General features: G+C 41.7%; 1 long non-coding RNA gene across 1 annotated transcript in view; it reads right to left on the bottom strand.

Moving 5' to 3' along the window:
* Positions 1–1,342: 1,342 nt before the first annotated feature.
* LOC139785539 (uncharacterized) overlaps positions 1,343–15,962 on the bottom strand; it is a 46,783-nt gene continuing 32,163 nt past the window's right edge. The window contains exons 2-4 of the long non-coding RNA XR_011721982.1: positions 15,717–15,928; positions 2,118–2,334; positions 1,343–2,038 (exon numbers count right to left, since the gene is read on the bottom strand). This is a non-coding gene — a long non-coding RNA (uncharacterized lncRNA). The remainder of the gene's footprint in view (positions 2,039–2,117; positions 2,335–15,716; positions 15,929–15,962) is intronic.

Consider the following 15,962-nt stretch of genomic DNA (forward strand, 5'->3'; position numbering starts at 1 on the left):
GTGTCCAGATTTTAGAACCGTGGGACCTTGCGCGTTCGAACACATCGCGCAAATATTTGTATAACTCCGTAACTCTGATTATTTCTACTTGTAAAAATTCTGAAAACTACATAAAATGTGTGTTGATATGTGTGTAAAACGTAGAATAAATCGACCGCATAGTTTCCGAAAAAAAATCGAGAAAAATAGCCTCGTTTTTAGCCCTCGAAAGGGTACTCCCCTCCTTAATCAGCTAATCCGAAAGTAACAGAAAGAGATACTACGTGTCCGCCAACGTTAATCAGCTAACCTGAGAAACAAGGGGGAAGATGTAATGGAAGGAGTTAGATGGTTGGATTGAAGAATTGAAGTATTGATAGTCTGATGGCTTATTTAAAAAAAAAAGGAAAATAATAATAAGATTTACTACTTGTTGATGTGTTACGTTCAATCTGGATCTCTTTAGGTCCTGTAGATAGAGGCTCTCGTCGATACTTGGTGAGTTTAAGTTCGCGCACAGAATTAAACTTGAAACTCGGGATCGGATTTGATGTTCGTAAAACGGAAGAGAAGGGAAGTGAATTGAACTGAAGAAATAAATCGGAGGGAAGAGAATTTGATCTAAGAGATAAACCGGGAGTAAAGAGGTGAACTGTCTAAAGAGGGCGAATCCTACGATGTCGCGGTTTATATAGAAAAGTTCAAGAGATGGAAGGGGTGGATTTTTTTTTCGTTGTGGGATATGTCAGGTTTTTGTTTCGAGGATTTTGGTTGGTAGGATATTTCCACCCGGTTTTCGCCTATCTATTGGCGAGCTAGGTATAATTATCTTGTTGGGACGGGTGCGACGTGCCCCTTGTATTCGAATGTGTATGCACGCCGGTCGTCCCTGTAGTGGCAAAACTTTTACGTTCTGGACCACTTATTTTTCGTACGTTAATGGTATAGGTAGAGGCAGCCAAAAAGACGTTTCTGATTATGTTAACACCGCTCTGTAGTTTATTACGATTGTCACGAGGAATGTGTATGTGGCGTGTGCGGCCATGGTACAACGACTACACTCTACGAATGTACAAAGACTACTACTCGGTCGAGTTCGCTCCGATTCGAGTCGGGATTGTCGGGAAGATAGCGGGGGGGGGGGGGGCTGGCGCAGGGCCGTACAAATCCCAACATATCTATTTTTACGGCTGTCCATTGGCGAGTCTTGTCATAAGGCCCTCGCCGTCTTATTTTGGAGATTTAAGTTATCGGTTTTTCCAGTGACTTATCCATTTTTTAATTATCGCCGGTCTCTCTTTTATTAGGGCTCTGGGTCCTTGGTTTATCTCACAACCCTGTTTTTGTATTAACAGACAACGCATAGTCTTATATCTTTATTTCCGTTACATGCTTATAACAGTTACAGGATTTTTAGAAACGCACGTCCCAGACTCTGTTTTTATTTGTTGAGACAGCTCGTTTAATATAATAAAATTTTCTGTTAAACTTTTCTTGAATTTAAGGGTTTCTTGGCGCGCCATGTCGCCAGGTTTATAGTTATAGATCAGACAAAGTTGATAAAAACGTAGTCGTATATGCCTTGTCTGTTTGGATTTCATTACCTGGAAGTTTCCTCTCGATTTCTCGATCTCGTTTAAAATAGGAAGTATCGATAGGAAAATTGGAAATGTCGAGATCATAGCTTACTTGCCGATGGATAACCGTAAGTGCTCGGTTACTCACTTTAATCTTAAAGGCTATTCTGGATTTTAGGAAATTTCCGCGAAAAAGAGAAATCGTGGAGTCCACAGGACATGACAAATTCTTTTATATATTTGATATTAGAATATTAAAATATAATATTTTGTAGAAATGATAATATCGAAGTCATTACCATTTTATATTCCTCAGAGAGCTCATGTGGATTTTTCAAAAATTCGGGATATCCAATTCGCTCGTTCATTGAATCAGCCTTTTTCTTTGCCACTGCCCGAGTCTCGTCATCCATCCAATGATTTTCGACCAACAGTTCGTTAAAAGCTTCGCGAATTGTCCGAATCATTTCTAAAGCAGTCTCCTGAAAACCAGACTACATTTCGACCCACAGAGCAAAAAGAATTCGTTGTAGCTATATTTCTGAAATGGAAAATACTCACCTTACTTTCGTGATTAAAATTTTCGCGTATAAAAAGAGCTCCTACCGCCATCCCGAGTTTCTTATTAGTCCACTCAACGCATTGCGACCATCTATTCCTTTCACTAAGAATACCCAAAAGGATCTTGCGAAATTCGATTCGTTTCTGCTGATATTCATCGATCATATGAGGCATAACCGACATGACGAATCGCCACAGAATATAGTTATGTAAAGTTCTGTGAAATTAATTTTACATAAAAATTCAAGGATTCGTGATATTTGAGAATCTCAAATTCAATCGAATCTTATCTTTAGGAAGACATTTATAAACTTATGATTTTTTAATGAATAGAAATTTCAAGGATTAGGGAAATATTAGATATGTCTGACACGCGTGACGAACAAAAAATATAGCGGAGCGAACGAGCAAAGTTTCTTTTCACAACAGAATGATAGAAAAAACGTTTGCAACATTATTTATTATTTTACAACAGTATCATAAAAAATGTTTATAGCATTATTATTATTTTACAACAATATAATAGGGGAGACCGGGGCTAAAAGGTCATTTTTTTTCGGTGCCGATTTTTAACAAGAAAATAAATAATATTAGTTAAATGTGGTATACCACTGTAAAGAGTAAACCTTTAGCTACAAAATTTATATAGGAAATTTTTATCTACGTCGCTTTGTTTAACCGGTATAGAGCAAAAACGACAACGGTGAAAAAATTGAAATCTCAAAAATGCCGGGGTTTAAGCGTCACCTCCCCGAGGCTAATCAGTCACACTGCATTTTCACTACATATACGTACATCTAATCCGGAAAAATTATAGGATACATTTTAATAATTGTTTTTTAATAGAAAATATAAAAATATAAAAATTTATTTAAAATTTTTATGTAAAACATTATTAAAAAATAATTGTTTTACCTATTCCATAAAACAATTTAGGCACGTGAATACAGAGGTTAACCAAATCGTAAACTCCCCAACGGCACGTCATATTGTCAACGCGGGCAACCACGGGGAACACGCGTGACGGCGTTCCGGTGCCATAGGATCAGCGCGGACCCTCGAGCAACCTAACCAAACCGCGTTTCTCGCGGGGGAGCGATAAATAGCGACAGGGGGGTTAGAAAAGCTCGCGGTGGAGCGCGACCATTTTACCGACTCGACGACGACGACGACGACGACGACGACGACGACGACGACGACGACGACGACGACGACGACGACGACAATGACGCCGAGACGATGCGGCGAACGCTGGACGATGCGGTCGCACGCGCGACTGTCACTGACACAACGACCAACAACGACGATCTACCGCGCGCGCGGCATGTCAACTCTCGCGCGGAAATCGCGGGATCTCAGAGCCGTGCCGTGCCTCGCCGTACCTCGCCGACGTGCCGTGAGCGCGAGCGATCTCAAAAACAACGGTCCGCCATCTTTTCGGTCGGCCAAAACACCCGTTTTGCGACAATACGTGCGTACCTTTTCCCTCCTATACAAACTGACGCACGTGCAAGGGAAGACAGAATCACGCTCGAGGGAAACCTAACCTGAAATCGCCGTGAGCTGAAGTCGTGCGCCCGGCGCGCCACAGTGACTGACCAGCCCCGGGTGCTTACTGACTGATTAGCCCCAAACACAAGTTTCAGGTTTGATCGCCCACGAAATATTAGACATCAACGATAATGAAAAAACTACACTGGATTCGTGTTCAGCATGCATTACTCTTTATAATCACGTACCTCGAGATTTGGAGAGCAAATATTATTGCAGATATTACAAAATTTCCACGCGCAGAAAATTTCACTTTTACCTTCCGAAAACACGTTTGCCCTCGTAAAAATCATAACACGGCAGGTAACCTGCCGAAACTCCGTTGGTCACATGGGTACCATAAGCAGCGTTTACAATGTTGATAGCGAGTTCGCACAATATACAGGTTCCGAGATATTTGATTTGATGCTTCAACCCCGTTGACCTTTTAGCCCCGGTCTCCCCTATAGAATTATAAATTCTTTAGTCTTTCAATTTCCCTATGCCTCAAATCCATTATTCTCAAATGATTCACAGCTTGCAAGCGTGTAAATACAAAAGATGGGTCAATAGTGGACCTTCTAATGATTTAACACGCGAAAGACTAACATATCCAAGACCAAGTGCGTATTTTGTTGAATACGATGTCAACAACAGCTTTGTCTATCATTTATCCTTCCGATTGACGAATGCTGACCGTATAAGCTACAGTGAGAAAAAACTGGCGTCGAGAGCAGCTGACATTATTCTTTTTGAAAGACACGGTATATGGGACAATTGGTGTCGCATCTTTGGCAAATGTTGAGCTACCGTCAAACTTAACCATTATAATATAAATACCGGCATACATTCACTGTATTCTTCGATTTCTACATTCGGCTTATAAACGATGTCAATGATCATTCCAAACGTTCCATTGCAGAAACCTTTCGACACATTCAAATTTTTTTGTAAAATTATCCGAGTTTCAATAGATAAAATCAATTTTGCTGTCATGCCTTGAGCGTCATTGACAGAAGCAAAACGTGCTGTTTGGTTATTGCGAATTGCATTGATGACAGTCACTGGAGTTCCAGTTTCGCGTAATTTACGATCATTGTAGTCTAATATAGCATTATTACGTGACATTATTCTTAGTGTATTTTTGAAACTACTGTGATTACAAAAACTAATGAATCGAGTACGTAAAAGTTTATAATCATTTAGGGTGACTCTACTCGTGATGTTTTGCAAAACACATCTAAACATTAATTGCTTTTTCCCTTGTTGGCGCATGACTATTGTAAAAAAAATACTTTATTAAATTGTAAATAAATTGCTTTTCCTTCCATTGCCTTCAGATTGGTTGATTTTAGCATCTGATATAATGCGATTTCAGATACTGGTGGCAATTAGTTATAATCTCCACAAAGATACACCGTTATATCCCCGTTATATCTTCAAATAAATACTCACTGTATTCTGGTTTAGCCTGGCGAAGTCGTTGATCAATTTGCCTCAATGTATTCAGACCTAACATTGACATTACAAATTTTATGTCTGAAAACTCTTTTTGTCACTTCATCAAATCCTTTCCTTTAAGTTCTTCATTATTTCTCTGTCTTATTGATAAATAATTGGAGTGCTGAATGAATCGTAGCACCATTAATATTATTTGCTGCCACACCAGTTGGAGCCATTAAACTTACATTTCCCTCATCATATTGCTTCCTCATAGAGGAAGCTTTGTTTTCGTAAATTTCGTATATGAACCTTTGATTGCGTATAAAGTTGGGTTTAATCAACCAAATTTAAATGAATTATATATGAAATAGGGGTAGAAGAAACCAAAGAAAAGATTGTTTTTTGAGTTTTTGATGCTAATATGTTCAGAGTGTTCTAAAACGTCGAAATATTGCATTAAAAAAATATCCGTATGTGTGTGTGTATGTACGGATTTGATGTCCGTGGTTGCTCTACTTCCGCAAATATTGAGATATCAGGCTGTTTTTTTTTTAATCGATAGAGTATCATTCAAGGAAGATTGGTATTGAATTTGGCGATAATCAGTAAAGGGGTTCTTTTTTTCAAAAATTTTGAATTTTTTAAGAAATGTCCGTGGTTGCTCTAACTTTTGTAAATTTTGAAATATTGGGCTATTTCTAATTTTATTATATTTTTCAGTCTTTTCTACCTCTATTTCATATATAATTCTTTAAGATTTGCCGAAGGTCGATGAAGGAGTTACCGATTTCTGCTAAAAAAGTTACATGTATAAGTTATACATGTAATTTTATATAGAGTATTATTAAAGAAAAGTTGTTTTAAATTTTGCGAGAATCGGTTACCGATTTCTGCTTAAAAAATGTGTAACGATTTTTGCTTAAAAAATGTGTAAGTTATTTGATGGATAAAATATCATTTAAGGAAGGTATTGAATTTGGCGAGGATCGGTGGAGTTACCAATTTTTGCTTAAAAAGTTACATGTATAAGTTATACATGTAATTTTATATAGAGTATCATTAAAAGAAGGTTGGTATTGAATTCGGTGATAATCGGTAAAAAGATTCTTTCTTTATACAAAATTTTGAATTTTTGAAAAATGTCTGTGGTAGCTTTAACTTCCGCAAATTTTGAGATATTGGGTTATTTCTAATTCTATTATATTCTTCAGTCTTTTCTACCCCTATTTCATATATAATTCTTTAAGATTTGGTTGATTAGACGCAGCTTTATACGCGATCAAAGGTCTATAATATTTGGTGAAATGTCTGTGGTTGCTTTAACTTTTGAGATATCGTGTTATTTCTAATTCTGTTATATTCTTCAGTTTTTTCTTGAATTTGGTGAGGATCGGTGAAGGAATTACCGATTTCTGCTTAAAAAGTGTATAAGATGTACATGTAATTTTATATAGATTATATTATCATTAAAGGAAGGTTGTTTTGAATTTTGCGAAGATCGGTGAAGGAGTTACCGATTTCTGCTTAAAAAGTTACATGTATAAGTTATACATGTAATTTTATATAGAGTATCATTAGAAGAAGGTTGGTATTGAACAAAATAGAAATAAGATATATCCGCAATTAGTAGGGATCATTTTAGTAAAAACATTAATTATTTAATTGATTTTTGTAAGAGTATAACAGATATTAGTATAACAGATATTAGTTGCAATAAAGCTTTATTACAATAAAAAAAGTGTGCAAGTAGAAACTTGCACATTGCTTCCTCATAGTTTTTAAGTGTGCAAGTAGAAACCTGCACATTGCTTCCTCTATGAGGAAGCCAAATTAATAAATATATACTAATAATTATGCATAAAAAAAAACAGGCTTTCTCATAGAGGAAGCAATGTGCAAGTTTCTACTTGTTTTGGTTTAATTTTTCGAACTATTTCATGTATTACGCAACTTTTGCCAGTTTCAGCGCTACTTTGAATAATAACCAATTTTGACCGAGTGCGTCTATTAATCTGATTGTCCAGGTGATCTAAAACAAGTTGTTGCTTGAGATTTAACCGAACTGGCATTGTGTCATCTCCCCGAACTGCGACGTCGTCAGTAGTTGCTCATTTTTTACAAACTGAAGGGCTGCTTCATAATTATAATTCAGAAATATAACACCTCAATCATGTGTGAAGTCAATTTCTCGATTTCCTAAATCAACATCTGCTGAAAATTTATTTGGTGCAATGCGCATTAATTCCATCCACTCACATTGATAAATCTCTACATTTTTGTTGCTTTCATTTGCGCTTTCGTCGGGCTTTACTAAGTTCATATCAAGTTGCCAATGATCATGAAGCTGATTAAAAGCATTTTTCCAACTTTTATCCTCATTCCGAAGTTCATCTTTAGCTTCACTCGTATTGAATTTAGCTTTCGGACATACATGCACTATACGATGTTGTTTCGCGATATACGACCGCCTGGCCCTCTGTAATCTATCTATCTACGGCTCTCCGGACCTAAGGAGGTCCTTGGCCTCATAGAGAATTCGCCTCCAGCTCTCACGGTCCCTGGATTTAGTCTTCCAGTTCTCTATATTCAGCTTTTTTAAATCGTCCAGTACTGATCTCCACCATCGGTTTCTCGGGCCCAGTTTCACAAGTGTCGGTTAACTTTGAACTTTAGATTAACTCACTCTTCGTCTCTTTCTAAGGGGGACGTTAGAAGTGGGCCTCGGTCTGCCTCTCGGTCTCGTGCCACGAATGTCATTGTGCAGTATTCTCCTGCAAGGGTCAGATTCTTCCATTCTGTTCACGTGTCCCAGCCATCTCACAATCAGTCTTCCTATTCTAATGTGCGTCTCTATATCAGAGTCGTTGTAAAGTTAATACAACTCTTTGTTAGTTTTCCTCTTATGTTCGTTCTCGTTGATCTTGTTTGCACCAAAAATCTTCCTCAAAATTCTTCTCTCGAATACCCCCAGGTTTATTGCATCTGACGGAACGGTCGGAAGTGTACCTACCCGATTTGGATGCGCTTTGGATATGTTGTTGAGCATCAAAAAACATTAGACACGTATTTTTTTTTGCGGCGTATCTCGACGTTTAGGGGTTAAAACAACCCCTCGAAAATAACGGATTTTATATTTTTTTGCGAATATCTTCGAAAATATAAGGCGTAACGACAAAAAATTTGTACGAAATGTTTATGGCTTTTTGTGCTCTTTACAATGGCGTAATCAGATTTTTCAAATTGGTCACATTTTTTAATTTAACCCCACCCCCACCTATTATTTTTGCCAAATATAACAATTTTTTCAACGCAAATTTAAGAGCGTCAAATGCCAAATACATCCATGTGTATTTTTATTATGAGACCATTATTAGATTTTTGGCAAGACGAGATGATATGTGGTATAGGCGTCGCGCTGTAGGTAGGTGTTGCGTTATTTCTGTTCAGTTGCGCCGTACGCTTAAAAATTTCCATTTCAACTCCGGGATGACCGAAAGCGCTGATGCAAAGGCCAGCGCAAGGCACTGACAGCGAGAGGTTAACGCTATTTCGAGAGTCCTAGACTAGCAACGGAATGTCGACTCCGACATTATAAATACCGCCGAATTGTAAGATCGGGCGGGCAGTCGCAAATCATAATCTGAACGAACACGTGCGTCACATTAACCGCTACAATAATATACTATCCCGGTTACGGCACAACAAAATCAACAACCAAATTCACGCATTTGAATATCATTTGCTTGTGTCATAATTCCGAAAAGCAAGCATTTCAGATCATAAGTCTGAAGTGTAAAGAACTGTGTTGTACGCTGTCGTTTTGTGAACATGTAAGTGCATTTTTATTGTTAACTTTTATTGGTTTCTTACGTTTGTTACTTTTTTCTTTGATATTGAATATTGAATATAATTTTTTATTCAGCTCTTACTCAATTCTTTGCCAGTCTTGCCAGTGACTATATAATCTTTTTTGTTCATAAAATGTCACGTTGTAACCACCTACTATAGTATATTGTGCACCAAGGAGAGAAAGCAGCGTTTTTCAGACGAGTGTGATTTGCCGCTCTCGCCTTTGGCTCGGGTGGCAAACTTCACACGAGTCTGGTCTAGCCGTGGAGGTGTCGCGCCGGTTCGTACCCATATCCGCAGCAGGTCTCCAAGGTAAAGAGCCTCTAGTCGATAGACTAATGTAGGTAAGGGAAGTCGGCAAATTGGATCCGTAACTTCGGAATAAGGATTGGCTCTGAGGAGCGGGGCGTGTCGGGCTTGGTCGGGAAGCGGGTTTGGCTGACGTGCCGGGCCTGGGCGAGGTGAACCAATCGGCGTTCTCGCGCCGGTCCCGGGGATCCAAGCTCGGTCCCGTGCCTTGGCCTCCCGCGGATCTTCCTTGCTGCGAGGCTTCCGTGGCGGCGCGAGCCGTCGTGGTCGTCCTCTTCGGCCGCCATTCAACGCTCAGCTCAGAACTGGCACGGGATAGCCCACAGCCATCGCTGAGCTGGCCTTAGGACACCTGCGTTATTCTTTGACAGATGTACCGCCCCAGTCAAACTCCCCGCCTGGCAGTGTCCTCGAATCGGATCACGCGGGAGTATTAACGGCGATCGGCCGCGAGGCCTCACGCCACTCTGACACGCTTGGTTCTAGAACACCGTGACCGCCGGGGCACGAAGCCCTCGGGGCACGCGCTCCGCCTAACCGAGTAAGTAAGGAAACGATGAAAGTAGTGGTATTTCACCGGCGATGTTGCCATCTCCCACTTATGCTACACCTCTCATGTCTCCTTACAGTGCCAGACTAGAGTCAAGATCAACAGGGTCTTTTTTCCCCGCTAATTTTTCCAAGCCCGTTCCCTTGGCAGTGGTTTCGCTAGATAGTAGATGGGGACAGTGGGAATCTCGTTAATCCATTCATGCGCGTCACTAATTAGATGACGAGGCATTTGGCTATTTGTTTCGTTAAAGGCAAAACGACTGCAATATGAAGAGTCATTTCAAACCTACAACGATATTGCAAGGTGGTTTGCTGTCGGTGTTGCAGCGGACACCCTGGAAGTGCTTGAAAGGAGCTGTCTAGCAGCTCTCACTCTACTACTCATGCACACACACATTCTTACTACTCGTCCGCTGATGCGGAGGCACCCAACTCTACGTGCCATTCCGATGTGCACCACTAATCGCGGTAACGTTCCGCCCCGGCATATAACGAGTTGTTATGCCGTTAAATCGTTTCCAATTTAGCCATGAGCCCCAGAGGACCCGAGTCGTAAGCGTACGCAGCTGGGCAGGTGTTAGGCCCAAACTACGCAGCTCACCCCCGCTCCTAGGGCTCCAGACACCTCGCCATGAGATCGTAATGGCGGTGAAACGGACATTATTACGCGGCACTTCTGTGCGCTCCGCCACCTGGTCCACCAGATCATCACAAGATCGGTACTTCTCCACCTTGCGGTCATGCGACACCTCCAACGCAGTTTCACTGGATACTACCTGCGCGTCAACGACCACTGCCTCATCACCCTTAACAATGGTCAGGTCGGGCCGCCTCAGGCCGGCAGAGGTCGAATAGGCTAACTCCGCATCGACATGCCATTCCTTCTGCTGTAGGAAGCCACCGACTCGACGGCAAAGGTCGTTATGCCGTAGGATTCTCCCTCCGTGCGTTCTGAAGCAACGCTGAACGCAGTGAGCCGGCGTCTCGACATCGGGACAACCAGCACGACAACGAACCTCGCGCCCATCACGATCTCGGGAGACTCTCGCTCTAGACGGAATACAGTTGGCCCGTATGTGATGATAGTGCACGTAGTCGGCTCCGGGAATGAGGTCGGCTCCCGCCGACACCCAGTGGGAGCTCAGTTTCGATGTTTCCACCTCCCTGAGCCCGTTTCCGTCGCACGACTCGCGCAACCAGGCAGCACACTGTTGTCTGAGCTCAGCGGTCGTTTGCACCCTATTACCCCGGATGCGCATCTGGTTCTCACACCAGACCAGCCGCCTAGCCACAAAAGTGGTTTCAGCGGCGGCGCGCGCCGCGGGCAGAGTACTGCGACACAACCGCTGCAGTCGGTCGAACTTCAGAATAGGGATTAAAGTCTTGAGTAGAGGCACACCAAGCCCGCCACTCTGTATCGGCGCATGAAAATATCCAGCAGGAACATCATGGGGAAAACGTAACCACCGTCTAATGGCTTTGCGCACCAAAATATCAACACCCCTCAACGTTTTGGCCGTGACTGTTCCCACTATCCAACGGTGATAATACCGTGGTAGAAGAAAGTCACGCAAGAGCCTCAGCCGCTGTTGCGGCTTTAGAGGCGCTTTCGTAAGTTGCTCGATGGACTGAGCTAGGGGTGGATCATTGGCATATTCCCTAGCACCTTCGTACATGCAGCCCAGGTACGCCAAGATATCGACAGGGGATCTTTGCGGGATCACCACTCCCCCCACGGTGAAGTACGGTGTTGTGTCAATCTTCACCTTCTTGTCTCTACCGGACGCCACCATGGACAGCACTCCTGTTTTCTTAGCGTTGATAGTTAGTCCATTCCGCGCAAAAGCAGCCTGAAGCCGTGTCAGGTTCTCCTGCAGACCAGACCTGGTAGAGGCAAGGAGCACAATGTCGTCTGCGTAGCCCAAGGCGCTGATCAGCTCATCCCCCATCTGATAGCCAACATCCTCCGAGAGAATAGCTAGTGCTCTATCTACGACCAGATTGAACAGTAGCGGCGATAACGGATCACCCTGTCTTACGCCACGGCCGATCTTGACGGCCGACACTCCACTGGTGCTGGTTCCTAACACCGTTTGCGCATCCGAATAGACAGCCCTGATATACTCTCTAAACTCCCAAGGGAGGTCCAGTTCTTTGAGAGTCTTATGTATAGCTGGGTGCGAGACCGTGTCAAATGCCTTTGACAGGTCAATGCACGCCAGATGTAACGTTCGACACCGCCTCCGGACATCGCCGAGCACGGCCGACAAGACTGTGACGTTCTCACACACCCCATCGACCGGTCGGAAACCCTTTTGGCGAGTGTTTAACACGTCCAGGGCCGCTAATCGCTTAGCGAAAATTTTGTGGAAGTGTCTTATCACAACTGATCCTATGCTGAGAGGTCTGTAGTCCGCCGGTGCTGGCCGGTCGGACGTGCCCCCCTTCTCCAGGAATACAGTTTTTGTTGTGGCGATCGACGAGGGCGCCGTTCTTGCCAGGAGCAGCAGATTGAACAGAAGCGCACGAAGAACAAGCGGAACAGCGTTCCACATCCTCGGCGTAATCTGGTCCAATCCGGGCGCTGTACCAGTCTTAATAGAGATCCTGTTAACCTCGTATGGTTTTATAGGAACCGAGAGCGAGGTCTTATCCACCACCCGAGCTGGGCCATTGGCGGCGCCCTCACCCAAGCCTTCGAGATGAATCCCTCTGGCTGTCAGTGGACGGCTAGTACGCGCTACCTGCCTTGCCTCCCCGTACGACTCGCGCAGGGCCGTCATGTCTCCATCCGCGCCACTGGACGCCTCCATAACGGGACGCCAGTACTCATCGAATTCGACAGCGGACGGCCGCTCACGTACCAAGCCGCCTCCGAGGACACGCGATAGGCAGGCCTTTGAGCTCTTCTTATAGAGAGACTGCACATGTGCATATTCTCTCTTTCTTTCCTGCTTCCTACTCTCTTTTGTGTTAGGAGGACTGCGCTGCTTCCTCGAGGCGCGCTGTGGAGGGCGCACAGCTGACGGCGGGAAGATCAGGCCCAGCCATCTCTCGATAGCCTGGACGTCGACCACCCCCGTCAGTAGAGCATCTCTCGCCGTGCCCACGAGAGTATCAGCCCGATAGCTGCGGAACGCTGAGCTCTGCTCTATGAGCTGATTAATATTGTCCCGCAGCCTCTGAGATCTATGCTCAGGGGAAGGCTGACGTGCGCTAGGGGCCTTAAGAGAGTCATAGTTACACCCGCCGTTTACCCGCGCTTGCTTGAATTTCTTCACGTTGACATTCAGAGCACTGGGTTGATTCAGAGCATAGTCGTCTAGTCGTCTCGACTAGACGGTGTCAAATCGTGCTTTGTTATAATCCTCGCCGGTGTGTTGACCTACGACATGCCTCTTCTTGCAAGACCTTTCATATCATTGTGTGTCGTGTCAACAAGATCGTCAAGTCTTCTCGCAGAGAGTATTCATTATGTACATGACTCTGTATTCCACGTTATTCAGACCGAATGGTGAGTTTCCTAAGAAATATTTTTAATATCTCAACATTAATTGAACAAATTTACAGATATGGATCAATTGGTCTATGTTTCTGATACTTTGAATCGGTAAACTCACCATACGGTACGGAGAACGTGTAACTTAATTTCTGTAACTGCCGCTGAAGATGGCTCAAAACTGAGCCGAAACGTACGGATCGATGTAATGTATCAAAACGACGACTAAATCAGTTATTTCTGATATTACGCACTGTGATCTGCCTCTGACCCTCATAGCCTTGACTTCTCCTATTTTAATCTCGAGGGTCCTCATATTACTTTATTTATTATTTTGACTTTTCTTTGATAAAATTTTATTATGTTCTTTGAAGGAGTATAAATTCTTCTTTCGAGTACATGATAAAGACTCTTTCTAAAATTTGTACATTTTAAGAGACTATTATCAAGAAAATATTCTCTTTTAAAGACAACCGTTACTTACTAAAAGAAAAAAAGTAAATTGAGTAATCGCTTTTTTAAGCAGTACAATTGATATTTTCCTGTGTATGCATGTACACTCGTATGTACATACGTACGCACAAAAAATTTTTCTATGTTGTTAGAAAATTTTATTTCTATTTTAAAAAGGCGAGAAACTATCATCGCTCAGGACGGGGGCCTGGCGTTACGCGCCGCTCGTGCGTAATCATCGACGCTTGTAGAAAACAACTGCCCGCGCGCCGACCGCGGGGCGGCCGCATCTCGCCGCGCGCTTGGATTTGGCGGTGGGCCGGGCCAATACGGCGATTTTTAATCATTAATAACTCATCAACTATTGCGAAAATTGCAAAATGGTACATGACTTTTCGACTTAGTTTGGCTCGCTCTATCTAAATATGAAAAAAGTACCAAACGTTGAGGAACACCCTGTATAACAGATAGCGGTTTTATACAATTCGTTGATTTAAGGATAGTTGTATCGCAAAACCCATTTTCATAGGAATCTTTTAAAATTTGAACAGCAAATTAATGTAAACACGCTCTACACACACGTGCAAGTAGAAAAAGCTTGACTATACCAAAGTTGAAATAATTGAAATCAAACTTAGCACTTTTTACATGGATTGTAGGACGAAAACGGCTTCCTTTATCATGTTTGTAATTGAAGCGATCAAACTACTCATACGATTTTAATGAAAAACAAAGAGATGACAAAAGAGACTTGTAAAAATATTCTTACAAAAATACAAGACCCTTGTCTATCTAGTTTTGAAGCAATTGTTACGAAAAGTACACAATTTCTCATAGCGGTGGACACATACGACAGCTAACCTGTAAAGATCTTTAGATATATGTAGTTCAGACATTGCCGCTAAAGCTTTAAGTCTTTTCTTCAATACTTTTTCTCTCATTAATCTTCTTTTGTAACGTTTAACAGACATTTTCGCTTCTATTTCTTCTATTCTATTCAAAATAACCTCGATAGCATACTAACGCGAGCGTCGCGAGCTAATCTCGATGGTATACTGATATTACTGACGCGAGTAAAAACAGTTAAAACAGTACAAGCTCAGTCATAAGTTTTACACAGATAAGTAGAGTTTTCCGTACATTATCGTATATGCAGTGTGACCATTATTTTTGACTAATACTGTCGCGATACAACTACCTTAACTAAACAGTACGGAAATGTCACTGTTTACTAACGCATAGCATTTGTTAACTAACTAAATCGAATGTTGCGGATTGTGTCGCTGGACTCTTGGAGTTAATACAATTTAATTGTTTATAATTTGTTTACAATTTTATTAGACTCGATATTGAGTACGTTATTGAGTGTCCGCACGTCTTCCCTAAATTGTTAATTAAACATTCCAAAGCGACTGGCAATTAGTTGATTTTTCTAACACTTCTCTAAATTGTTAATTTAGCGTTCTAAGGTAATTAACAATACCTGAGTCATAACTCAGGTAAGTAAGATGGCACTCTGTCGATACCATCAAAATAAACTTTCAAAATAAAATAATACTATCATGGTTAATAGTTGACAGCGTTTTTTTAAATTTTTGCAAAAAAATCATGGATTTTTTTTTTTAGTATCGGCCTATTATAAGCAATTGATTCATATACAGTATTATTCGATCAGTCAAGCGGTTGTGGAGGAGTTGTGATTACAAGAATGATGCAAAGTCGGATATAGAGGAGCTACGCTAGCTTCGCTCGCCCCAACAAAAACATTGAGTGTAAAAAAATAAAAAAATCCAAAGATATAAAATATTGTTTGAAAATGTAGGTTATTAAAAAAATTATAAACTCAAATAAAAAAAAACTATTATAAATTTGAATCTGAGGAAAATCTAAAGATTCAAAAATCTTAAACTTAAGAGACTACGAGAACTAAAGAAAAAAAATCTTGTCTGGAATATCGTCTTCACCTTCGATCTGTTCTCGAGATAATACGGCCCATTTGCATGAAATACGGCATCGCGTACATGACAACTAGTTCTTTTTCATCAATAGGCGCTTTAATAAATTCTCGCAGATAAACAAGCCAATGCAGCTGCGGAACCTCCTGTTGTAATTTTTGCAACGTTAATTTCCGATACATCGCCGAGGTATCATGTCTATCTGCTTCCGGTAACGAAGCCTGAAATCATACAAAATTATTGTGAATTATTGTG

The sequence above is a fragment of the Temnothorax nylanderi genome, unplaced genomic scaffold (genome assembly GCF_030848795.1).
Source record: "Temnothorax nylanderi isolate EJ_2023f unplaced genomic scaffold, tnyl_v1.0 TNYL_tig0824_pilon, whole genome shotgun sequence".
Classification (NCBI taxonomy): Eukaryota; Metazoa; Arthropoda; class Insecta; order Hymenoptera; family Formicidae; genus Temnothorax; species Temnothorax nylanderi.